Below are 12,150 nucleotides of genomic sequence, written 5' to 3'. Positions count from 1 at the left end.
GATGTGTGAAGATCAAAAAATAATTGTGCAAATAAAAAATAATTCTACCTTTTTTTCTAGATATTTTTATACTAATAAAACAAACTTCAAAAATTACACCATAAAAAAAAATTACATGAAGTTGAATATCTCATTAAAACTGCAAATATAATTAATATCCTTACAAAGTATTTAAGGAAAAATGTTGGATCTACATTAATTCAGAAAAAGTTTCATGATTATTTCATCATTATAAATTTGTGACCTACTTTTAAGACTATAGTATAAAAACAAACATTCTAGAATTTTATGAAATGATAATTTTGCCCTTGGTCGTCCTCCAACTCACTCTTCTATATAGTAGAAAAATAAATAGTTTATACTCACATTAATTATGTTATGAATTAAAGTGAAGCAATTGCAAAGAGTAATTAGATTAAATCTCAGATTAATTTAAAAGAAGAAAAAAAAGTATATGATATAGAATATTACTTATTGAAATAAAGCTTCCCTTATAAGGGTGATAATTGATGAATGATGACTATTTGAAGACAAAAATTGAGTTCACATTTTTACACGTACATTTTTGTTGTTTCAACGTGTGATTTCATGTGTCTATTAGAATTTAGTACAATTTAAATGACTTTTCAGAAATTTAATATAATTTTTGCATGCTGACAACAACTTGAAGCTGGATTAAATTATTAAAATACAAACTTGTTGAAATAACATTTTTACCCTTGTTGAACTAAATTAGGTGAGTTCAAGGTGTACTAATTTAGTTCATTTGTCGTTAGTTCTTAGATTCTACATATGTTTTATTATTATGGATAAAAGGTGTCTTTTTCCCTATATTTTACTTCAGTTGTTAAAAGTGTTTTTAGACCTAGGATGTGTTTAGTAGGAAAGAAAATATTTTCTTAAAAATAAGTAGGTTTCTTAAAATAAGTTATCACGTCAATTAAGCATATAAATTATACTATTCTAATATAAAATTTAAGTCTAACAAATCATAGTTTATAATTACATTTAGATGTGTGAAGATCAAAAAATAATTGTGCAAATAAAAAATAATTTTACCTTTTTTTCTAGATTATTTTATTCTAATAAAACAAACTTCAAAAATCACACCATAAAAAAAAATTACATGAAGTTGAATATCTCATTAAAACGACAAATATAATTAATATCCTTACAAAGCATTTAAGGAAAAATGATGGATCTACATTAATTTAGAAAAAGTTTCATGATTATTTCATCATTATAAATTTGTGACCTACTTTTAAAACTATAGTATAAAAACAAACATTCTAAAATTTTATGAAATGATAATTTTGCCCTTGACCGTCCTCCAACTCACTCTTCTATATAGTAAAAATATAATATAAAAAGTGAAATGATTTTAGCAAAAGTTCTAGTAGAGATTCTAGTTCTACAATCCAAAAACTAGTTTATTTATATTTCAACACGTGGTTGAATATAATTTTCAATTTTCAATTTTCAACAAAAAGAACTTAAAACAAGGCTATTTTAGCAACTTAATTTAAGCCATTAATTAGTAAATTCCATCGTTTCATGACTAATATTCATGAAATTATTTCACAATAAGTCAAAAATGACAATTAACTTAATTATCATAGATTAAACTACATTCCCAATGCAAAGATCGTATCATTTAAACCAAGTAATAATCCTAAAGAATCATTAGAAAAGAGGTTCTCTTTCAAAAAGGCCCAGCACAATAAAACAATAAGAGAGAGATATTGTTCATGCAAATTAATTATTTGCTATCATCCTTTTTGGAAGATCTACTGACCACTTTTAAGCCAATTTACCCTCTCTTTTTAACAATTCTAGTAAGAAATCATTCCAAATGTCAATAGGTCCCGGCAAACACCAGTGAACACAGTCATTAGGCTTTCCAATCTTTGGGAAATGGCCATTATTTCTAGGATGACCATCTGGTCTCAACAATATGATGGGTCGTGTTATATCTAACAACCCAAATTTCAAACCTCTCTTTCTCCCTTCTTTTTGTGCAATCTCAAGTTCTTGCAATTGAATCTTGTAAAACTCCAAGTTATAATCATTCTATACTTTCTCGTTCCTTTCTCGTTCCTCCTAAAGGGCATTGTCTTATTACAATCTCCCTCTTCTTCCCAAGTTCCATTCTCATAATGGCCTGGTGAAAATGTCCTTAAAGATGTCACACCCTTATAGTTTTTGAGGTTATTAATGGCACGGAAATCTGTTCAAAATGCCTGTCGATAACTGAAATGCGATTTTGCCAAACGACTAACATGGGATCGGAGACAGTCTTGACAACCAATGAGGCTATGGTTTAAGTAAAACATGGCTGGATGGAAGAACCAGTGGCCAGCAGATATGATCACATAATTGAAACTTTCGATTTTTATCGTCCAAGATTCATCTATTTCATCCAGATATAAATAAACGGTCTTTTCCATTCTTACTAAATTGGGTGACCAGAATAGGGACATGTTGAAGTTGTATTCTCTGTATTCGTAACCTTTGATCTCGTCTATTGTAACAGGATTTGCAACCTGAAACAAGTATTAAGCTTTGCTTATTAACTTTTGTATACACTTTTAGGAATAAATACTAGGATAAGGTTTATGTTGATGCCGTAAAATATCATGTGTCAATATTCCAAGGTTACTTAACGTCTTAGGTGCATCAACCACTACCAATTCAATGGTAAGGTCCATCTTACAAGAGCATTTTAATACATAACCAAATTTATAAGAAATTGTAACTGCATATCAGTTTTTTTTTTTTTTTCAATAATTAATATTTATCCACTTGTATTATAATTAGGTTGCTGATCAATCAATTCGTATTTAAAATAAAGTTGAAATTAAGTAGACTTGAAGCAACCATAACTAACCTTGATTGACTAAAGAACATACGTCTTCGTCGTCCCAGTTCCCCCAACTATTTCTCTGTCCAGCTTTACTTGTTCATATTTGACTTACACTCTTCAAGAAACAATAAATGGAGTAGTAATTTTACTATATCACTCTTATTAATTATGTAAGTCATCTAAACGTTGGTAAATGAATAATATTTAATAGCACGACAAAATAATAAATTATCTCTTCATTTTTTGAATTGTATCAATAAAGATAAACAAATATTTTTAATATACTAGACAACTAAAGATGCATGGAGGGAATTAAGTTTTTTGATCTAAGAGGGGAGAGGCATAAACTATTGCCTTTTTTCCCAACTCTCAAGAAATATTCAAAACTAGATGGCCCGTACTTGTGCTGAGCACGAGATTATGATCAATATAATTGTTTGTTCACTTTGCTGATACACTACCAAAGAACGTCGCAAGCAGTTGATTTAAGAGATTACGTCGGTCTGTAAATTCTTCAATCCGAACTCCGAGCTTAATTTGAAAAAACTACTTAACTTTTCTCCATAAAGAAACCCATTGCATTGATCGCAAGGTTAGTCTACCAGTAATGAACCTATTAGAATGTAATATATAGATTCACACACAAGAAATTTACCAATTAAAAAAGTATTCACTAGCTAATGGCACCAAGTGGACCCATCTTAAACTCGTTCAAGCATAAGTTTAAGTATTCTGCATCCTTTCTTGTACGGCAACATGACATTTTCTCCCGAACTTATCGAAAGAAAAATTGTCTGTCAAGAAAGTAAAATCCAAATATGTCATATATGTGCTGTACAATATATGTGCAAAGTAAAAGTGTAGATCCTGGTTTAGATGGACAGGTGGGCCTTAAAGAAGAGCTCGGAGATTTGTTGCTTGCTTCCCACGTTTATCATAGTAGCAGTCGGTAATGTCTTTTTCACGAGAACACATCTGAAGAAACATAAAGATTCACTTTTAATTGAAACCTCCACAATCATTTTAGTTCACATCTTTCTAACTCATTTCTAGTAATCTTTTTGAAACACCATGTCTTAAATTCCCACTACTTAGGAAAAACGACCACAAAAATCGGCAACCAGTGGTCGGTTTTCCCCAAATTTCGACCATAAAATCGATCAAAGTTTGTGGTCGGAAAAATAGCGGTGACTTTTTAAAAACCGACCACGAGTGGTCGATTTTTTTAAAAATATATATTTATTTTTAAAATTAATTAGTATTTAATTTAAATTGAAAAAATATTTTTAGGAAAAAAAACGACCACAAGTGGTCGGTTTGTTATAAAATTAATTTATTAATTTAATAAAAAACCGATCACGTGTGGTCGGTTATTTAATAAATTAATCAATTAATTTAATTTAAAACCGACCACAATTGATTGGTTTTTATTATAATTAATAAATTAATTTTATAAAAAATCGACCACTTGTGGTCGGTTTTCTGCCAAAAAAATATTTAAAAATCGACCACTTGTGGTCGATTGTTGTGGGAATTGAAAAAATAAAATTGAAAACTCAAATACAGCATGCAACAACAACAATATACAACAGTAACCAAAATGAAAATACAACAACAACAACAAAAAATCAAATGGAAATTTTCAAAAGTGTACAACACATACAAAATGTCCAAGAAAGGTGAATACGAAAAAACTACATCAATAGTTTCAAACAACAAAATGTCTAAATTTAAAGTACAAGACATACAAAAATAATAAAACTAACAGCCACCATCATCATCGAATTCGTCCTCGTCTTCCATATCATTATCCGTGCTGAAATCATCTAGAGGGCCTAGACCTTTTGCAGCTCAAACTGCATCACCAGGACACGGAGGAATAACCCCGCAGCCTGAATGAAAGAATTGAACTGCTGCTGTAGCATCCTGATTTGTGATGTTGTTGCCTTCTCCATCTTCTTTTGCCTAGCACTCTGTTCAGCATACCCCTCTTTTTGTTCAACAAACTCTTCAGTGAGTTGAGAAATCATATTTTGTAGTCTTACAATGGTTTCTGTATCAACCGAAGAGCTAGAGTATGCAGGGCCGGAAGAACACCTAATATTATCGCCAAAAAATTTTGTGTGACATCCGTAGAAATGACCTCTATTTGCAGGACCCGAAGATTTTTTTCATAACTCATTCCGTACATGCTGGGGTATCGAGTCACCCTAACTTTCAGGAGGATGACTACTACAATACTCACCAACAAGACGCCTAAATTCGTCCTAAATTTGAAGCAAAGTTAATACTAACAGTCAAAAAATAGTAAAGTAGTTATAATTGAATAATATCAACTTTGAGAAAAAGATTTATAAATTCAAAATTTGTTTCTTACGTGGACAACTTTTGCACGAGGTTCAACCCAGATATCTTCATCAGTCGGATTTTTTTCTTTCTCAGACGAGTCTCGTCGAAAATCTCATCATTTAGTAGTTCCCTACCCTGTTCTTTTTCCTGCATATGAAAAAATTATCAACGTTCAAATATTAAAAAAATTTAAATATAAACAAAGAATTAAAATTGTAAAAGTTACATACCAATTTTTCCTTCACAGTAAGAGTACTTCTGGCACCCACAGTATGTAAGGAGCCACCCTTGGATGATGCCCAAGCTCTCTTTCCTTTTTCCCTTAATAATTGGTATTCTGGGTTATTCCAATGGCACTGATACAGTGACCACATGGGTTGAGGAATCCACTTAGGTTTTACCGATTTCCTTCGGTCATAATCCAAGAGATCGTTAAATCTGGCTCTACATCTTATGAAAAAGTTCTTCTTTATAAGAAATTAATTTGCATCATCCCACCAGTAAAATTTCTAAAACCAAAATATAATATTCAATCTTGTGTTCTAACAAATTATTAATAAGTAGTCGATAAGTTAAATCCTTACCTTAAATTCTTTAAACATTCTCTCCTTGTCAAGTTCTGGAACCATTTGCCAGCTTGTCCAGTAGCCGTTGAAGTGCCGACTAATGCATATTCGCGCTGTTTGTCCAACTCCAGCATCCGACCTAAACCTACAACACAAGATCAAACAGTAATTTCATCGAGAATAATCAAATAGTAATGAAAAAATGAGTAACGTTATTATATTTAGAAATCTTACCCTCTCGCAACTGGAATAATATAAATCCTTGCAGAATCATCACTATCTCCTGGCTGCCTAGTAAATGATGGTGATGCACTGGCATGGGCGGATCTGAAGTAGCAGATAGAGTGCCTCCAAGCTGAAGATTCGACAACCCAATAGATCCAGCAGAATCATTGTGCGAAGCTGTGTGACTACTGCAGGAGGGTATCGATGATGGTAGATATATGGAGGGGCCAGCGGCCGTCCGATAGTACTGTGCTGGTGGTGGCACGGTCATCAAAACAGAATGGGTTAGTGTAGACCCATGTAGTGGCCCCACATACATAGGAGTAGGTATCAAATCCTCGGACGACCTAGAATATAAGGGTCGTCCTGGCCCGTCAGCACACCGACCCTCAGATATATGAATACCTGTCGGTCGTCTATAAGAAGGAGGTTGTTTTTTCTTTTTTGGTTTCATAGTACCTACCTTTCCCTTACCTTTGTCATAGCTGCCTGACATCTAATTTATGTTAACAAGTAGTTAGTTACTACAACATGAATATATAAATAAGAAAACATTCCAAGTAAGTAATTTCAAGTTACGAATTCATATTTCAAACCGCCCCAACAACACAAAATATAGACAAGAATATTTTTATTACTATATAAATCATGGAAAAGTGGAAACAACAAACTTAAACAGTATATTACATATCAATCTTAAACAAGAAACATAAAGGTAAATATATAGTACAAAGTATCAAGACATCAATACATAATAAATACAACCTACACAACTAATCCTCATCTTCTGAAGACTCTCCACTAAACCATTCACCCTCTTCGGAGGTTTCCTTATCTCCTACCCACTCAGCCTCTTCTTCGGTAATATTAACTTCTTTAAATATATTTTTTGGGTGATTCAAATCATCTACTAATTCAACGTCCACTAGTTGGTGATCAATCTGCATTTCATTTTGATACGTAGTCTCCAGCACATTCTCAACTTCTACCCGGCCTATAGGCTTTGTTTTTATTACAGCCCACCAATCAGACTTGTCATTACATAAAGGATAAGGAGCATAATACACTTGTTTAGCATTTTGCGCTAGAACAAATGGATCGTAAATAGGATACGACCTATTGTGCTTTACGTCAATGATGTTATGCTCCTTATGTACTCTTGTGCCTGCTGTGCTTGGATCAAACCACTTACATCAAAAGAGGATAATTTTTTTTATTGGGAAACCAGCATACTCCAATTCTAAGATCTCGTGTATGATGCCAAGTAATTAACATCATCATCACCCTTAACCCAAACACCACTATTATTTGTTTTCCTTGACCTGGAGTGTTGGTCGGTAGAAAAATTAAACCCATTTATTTTGTATTGGGACATTGCATTAGCTTTGACTGGACCCAAAGAAATATCTCTCACGAGATTATTGTATGTGGCTGCATTTGGTGAAAGGTGTACCTAAAAATATCATACATACATACATACATATATATATATATATATATATTTTAGTTGAGGAATGTGTAAATATTTAAGCTTTGTAGAAACATTAATACATTGACGAACCTCATTTTTAAACCATGATACAAAGGATGCATACAGTTGATTTTCGTGGAATTGTGTCTTAAATAAACTGAACATCCAACATGGGATACACAATTAGTTTCTTTAAGGGAATGAGTAAACAAACAAGATATGTTAAAATTTGAATCTCCTTACTTTAGAAAGGGCTCATTTTTGGGGCAATTCAGCAAGATATTCAAAGTTACTAATTTGCACTCCGTGGGAGAGAGCCGGCGAGGTATATTTTTTTAGCCTTATAACCAGATTGATTGAAAATTGATATCGGTTGTAAATGAGGCTCATTTACATCGTCCTGATGATGTTTCGGTCGGTTTCTTGAACAAGCAACTTCATTACGAAAGTAGTATGAACAAAATTGAGAAGTTTCTCTCGCAAGATATGCCTTAAATATAGAGTCTTCCACCCTATATTTATTTTTGGGATCCCTTTTCTATTTTCCAATTTCCCTATACAATATTAAGGTTAGATGTTTACTATCTTTAAAAAAGATATGTATGCATTTAAATACGTTGCAAATGCTTACCGTTCAAATGGATACATCCACCTAGTTTGAACTGGACCGCCTAGCCGAGCTTTGTGTACAAGGTGAATGAGAAGATGTTCCATCACATCAAGAACGCAAGCGGTAAAATCTTCTCCAGCTTGTTGGTGATAACAACAATATTACTTTCCATTCGCGCCAGATTTTCTTCTATTAATGTGGTGGCACATAAGTCTTTGAAGAATAAACTGATCTCTGCTATTGGTTTCCATATGTTTTCAGGTAAACCAATAAAAGCAATTGGAAGTAATTTCTCTATGAAAACATGATAATTATGGCTTTTCATTCCATGCAAGATTTATTGAGTCATATCAACCCTCTTTCCCAAATTTGAGGCATATCCATCGGGCATCTTCAAACTTTGAACCCACTCACATATTTGATGCTTTTGGTCCAACTTGAATGTAAAACTAGCCTTGGGCTTAAGAACATTGCCGTTGGGTCCCTGCTGTAAGTGTAATTCTCTGCAGTTGTAATATCTGGTAAGTCAAGTCTGGCCTTAGGATTATCCTTTGTTTTGCCGGTGACATCCATAACTGTGTTGAACAAGTTGTCAAAGTAGTTCTTCTCAATATGCATGGCATCAATATTATTTCTAAGTAAATTATCTGGCCAATATTCTAACTCTCAAAATATACTTTGCTTATTCCAGTTATGCAAAACGCCATATCCATCAAGCCTGTACAATCGTTCCTCATTGGCTTTAGGCAAATCCTGAACTATTTTCTAGATGTCATGACCAGACAGCATTGGAGGTGGACCATCATATTCCCTTCTATTCCTTCTGAAGGCATTCTTGAGTCTCCTAAATTCATGATCAGGTGGCAAGAAACAATGATGACAATCAAACCATGAATTTTTCCTGCTAAGTCTCAATGTCAAAGATTATGTTTTTTCCATGAAGTATGATAAGCCAACATTCCAGTGGTCATCCACCCTGACAACATTCCATAAGCAGGAAAATCATTAACAGTCCACATTAGATATGCACGCAGATTGAAATTTTGTTTAAGAGAGATGTCCCATGTTTCAACTCCCTCATGCCATAAAATCTGAAGTTCATCTATCAAAAGTTGCAAGTACACATCTATTCCGCCTTTTGGATTACGCGAGCCGGGAATAACACAATTTAGAAATATATAGGGACTAGTCACTAACATTTCAGGAGGAAGATTATAAGGAGTGATAAATACAGGCCAACATGAATATGGTGCACCACCAATTGAAAAATGAGAGAACCTATCCGCATATAATCCCAATCGAATGTTTTGTGGCTCAGCTGCAAAATATGGATAAGTTGCATTAAAATGCTTCCAAGCCTCTCTATCAGATAGATGACACATAACACCAGGGGACCTTCTATTTTCATTATGCCATCTCATATGAGGAGCTGAGCTGTAGGAAACATACAACTTCTTTAACCTTGGTATAAGAGGTAAATAATGCATTGCCTTAATAGCAATTTTCTTCCCAGTAGAACCACGCTTATATCTAGAGTGCTGACAAAACTTACAAAACTCTAGGTTAGCATCTCCCTTAAAGTATAACATGCAATCATTTTCACAACAATCAATTCTAACCGAAGAGAGACCTAACCTTGACACTAATTTTTTTGCCTTATAGAAAGAACCAAAAACCTCCAAGTCGGGGTGAACTAACTCTCTAATAAAGTCTATAATTGAGTCCATTCCTCCTTTCGTAATATTTCAGTCAGATTTAATACTTAATAATCTAACGAGAGTATGAACACCCGTAAAAAAAGGATGACTAGCAGGATGCAATTCTTCGTAGAAATTGCCCGCTTTGCTATTAGGAACATCTTCAACATTTTCCCTAAAGTCAACCCCGTGTTGCATCCCAAAAGAAGCGTGCACCATTTCTGTCATCCTAGTATCTTGATATTCATTCTGCCCTGCAGACCTACTACTTTCTCCAACAACAAAGTTATTTTGCGCAGCATCACAATGAATACCACATATTCTTAAAAAGTCCTTGTGAAACCCCTTTCTATAAAGATGTTCCTTTACCTCTTCTTCACTCACAAGATTTATACCATTACACCTAACACAAGGACAATGAATTACCCGAAAACGTGTCCAAACATCAAGTGTATTAGCATGTTCAACAAATCTTTTGACACCCTCAACAAATTCCTCCCTAATACTCATTCTATTATCATTGTTTCGGTTATATATCTATCTATAATCAGGTTTCATCTATAAAATCAATCAGATTCAACTAATTAGATCAAGTCAAAAAAACATAACCATTTTCAAGTGCCTAAGTCACCGAACAAACCAAATTCTAAACAACAAAATCCTATTCAAAGTTCCTAGACTTAATGATTTTCAAGCGACTAAGTCACCGAACAAACCAAATTCAAAACAACAAAATTCTATTCAAAGTCCCTAGACTTAACAATTTTCAAGTGACTAAGTCACCGAACAAACCACATTCAAAACAACAAAATCCCATTTAAAGTCCCTATACTTAACCATTTTCAAGCGACTAAGTCGCCGAACAAGTTACATTATAAACAAAAAAATCACCTCTAAAGTCCCTAGACTTAACCATTTTCAAGCGCCTAAGACACCAAACAAACCAAATTCTAAACAACCAAATCACATTCAAAGTCCCTAGACTTAACCATTTCCAAGCGACTAAGTCACCGAACAAACCAAATTCAAAACAACAAAATCCCATTTAAAGTCCCTAGAGTTAACCATTTTCAAGCGACTAAGTCACCGAACAAACCACATTCAAAACAACAAAATCCCATTTAAAGTTTCTATATTTAACCATTTTCAAGTGACTAAGTCGCCGAACAAGTCACATTATAAACAAAAAAATAACCTCTAAAGTCTCTAGACTTAACCATTTTCAAGCACCTAAGACACCGAACAAACCAAATTCTAAATAACCAAATCCCATTTAAAGTCCCTAGACTTAACCATTTTCAAGCTCCTAAGTCACCGAACAAACCAAATTCAAAACAACAAAATCCCATTTAAAGTTCCTAGACTTAACTATTTTCAAGCGCCTAAGTCACCGAACAAACCAAATTCTAAACAACAAAATCCCATTCAAAGTCCCTCGACTTAACTATTTTCAAGCGTCTAAGTCACCGAACAAATCAAATTCTAAACAACAAAATTCCATTCAAAGTCCCTAGACTTAACCATTTTCAAGCGACTAAGTCACCGAGCAAACCACATTCAAAACAACAAAATTTCATTTAAAGTCCCTAGACTTAACCATTTTCAAGCGACTAAGTCGCTGAACATGTCACATTATAAACAAAAAAATTACCTCGAAAGTTCCTAGACATAACCATTTTCAAGCGCCTAAGACACCGAACAAACCAAATTCTAAACAACCAAATCCCATGCAAAGTTCCTAGACTTAACCATTTTCAAGAGCCTAAGTTACCGAACAAACCAAATTCAAAACAACAAAATTCTATTTAAAGCCCCTAGACTTAACTATTTTTAGGCACCTAAGGCACCGAACAAACCAAATACTAAACAACAAAATTCCATTCAAAGTCCCTAGACTTAACCATTTTCAAGTGACTAAGTCACCGAGCAAACCAAATTCAAAACAACAAAATCCCATTTAAAGTCCCTAGAGTTAACCATTTTCAAGTGAATAAGTCACCGAACAAACAACATTCAAAACAACAAATCCCATTTAAAGTCCCTAGACTTAACCATTTTTAGGCGACTAAGTCCCTGAACATGTCACATTATAAACAACCAAATCCCATGCAAAGTCCCTAGACTTAACCATTTTCAAGCGCCTAAGACCCCGAACAAACCAAATTCTAAACAACCAAATCCCATGCAAAGTCCCTAGACTTAACCATTTTCAAGCGCCTAAGTTACCGAACAAATCAAATTCAAAACAACAAAATTCCATTTGAAGTCCCTAGACTTTACTATTTTCAAGCGCCTAAGGCACCGAACAAACCAAATACTAAACAACAAAATCCCATTCAAAGTCCCTAGACTTAACCATTTTCAAGCGA

At 33.7% G+C, this 12,150-nt stretch overlaps 1 pseudogene; it reads right to left on the bottom strand.

Annotated features, from left to right (window-relative positions):
* Positions 1-1,800: 1,800 nt before the first annotated feature.
* Positions 1,801-12,150, bottom strand: part of LOC124890379 — a 20,577-nt pseudogene continuing 10,227 nt past the window's right edge.

The sequence above is a fragment of the Capsicum annuum genome, unplaced genomic scaffold (assembly GCF_002878395.1).
Source record: "Capsicum annuum cultivar UCD-10X-F1 unplaced genomic scaffold, UCD10Xv1.1 ctg1706, whole genome shotgun sequence".
Taxonomy (NCBI): domain Eukaryota; kingdom Viridiplantae; phylum Streptophyta; class Magnoliopsida; order Solanales; family Solanaceae; genus Capsicum; species Capsicum annuum.
This window is presented reverse-complemented; position numbering and strand designations above follow the sequence as displayed.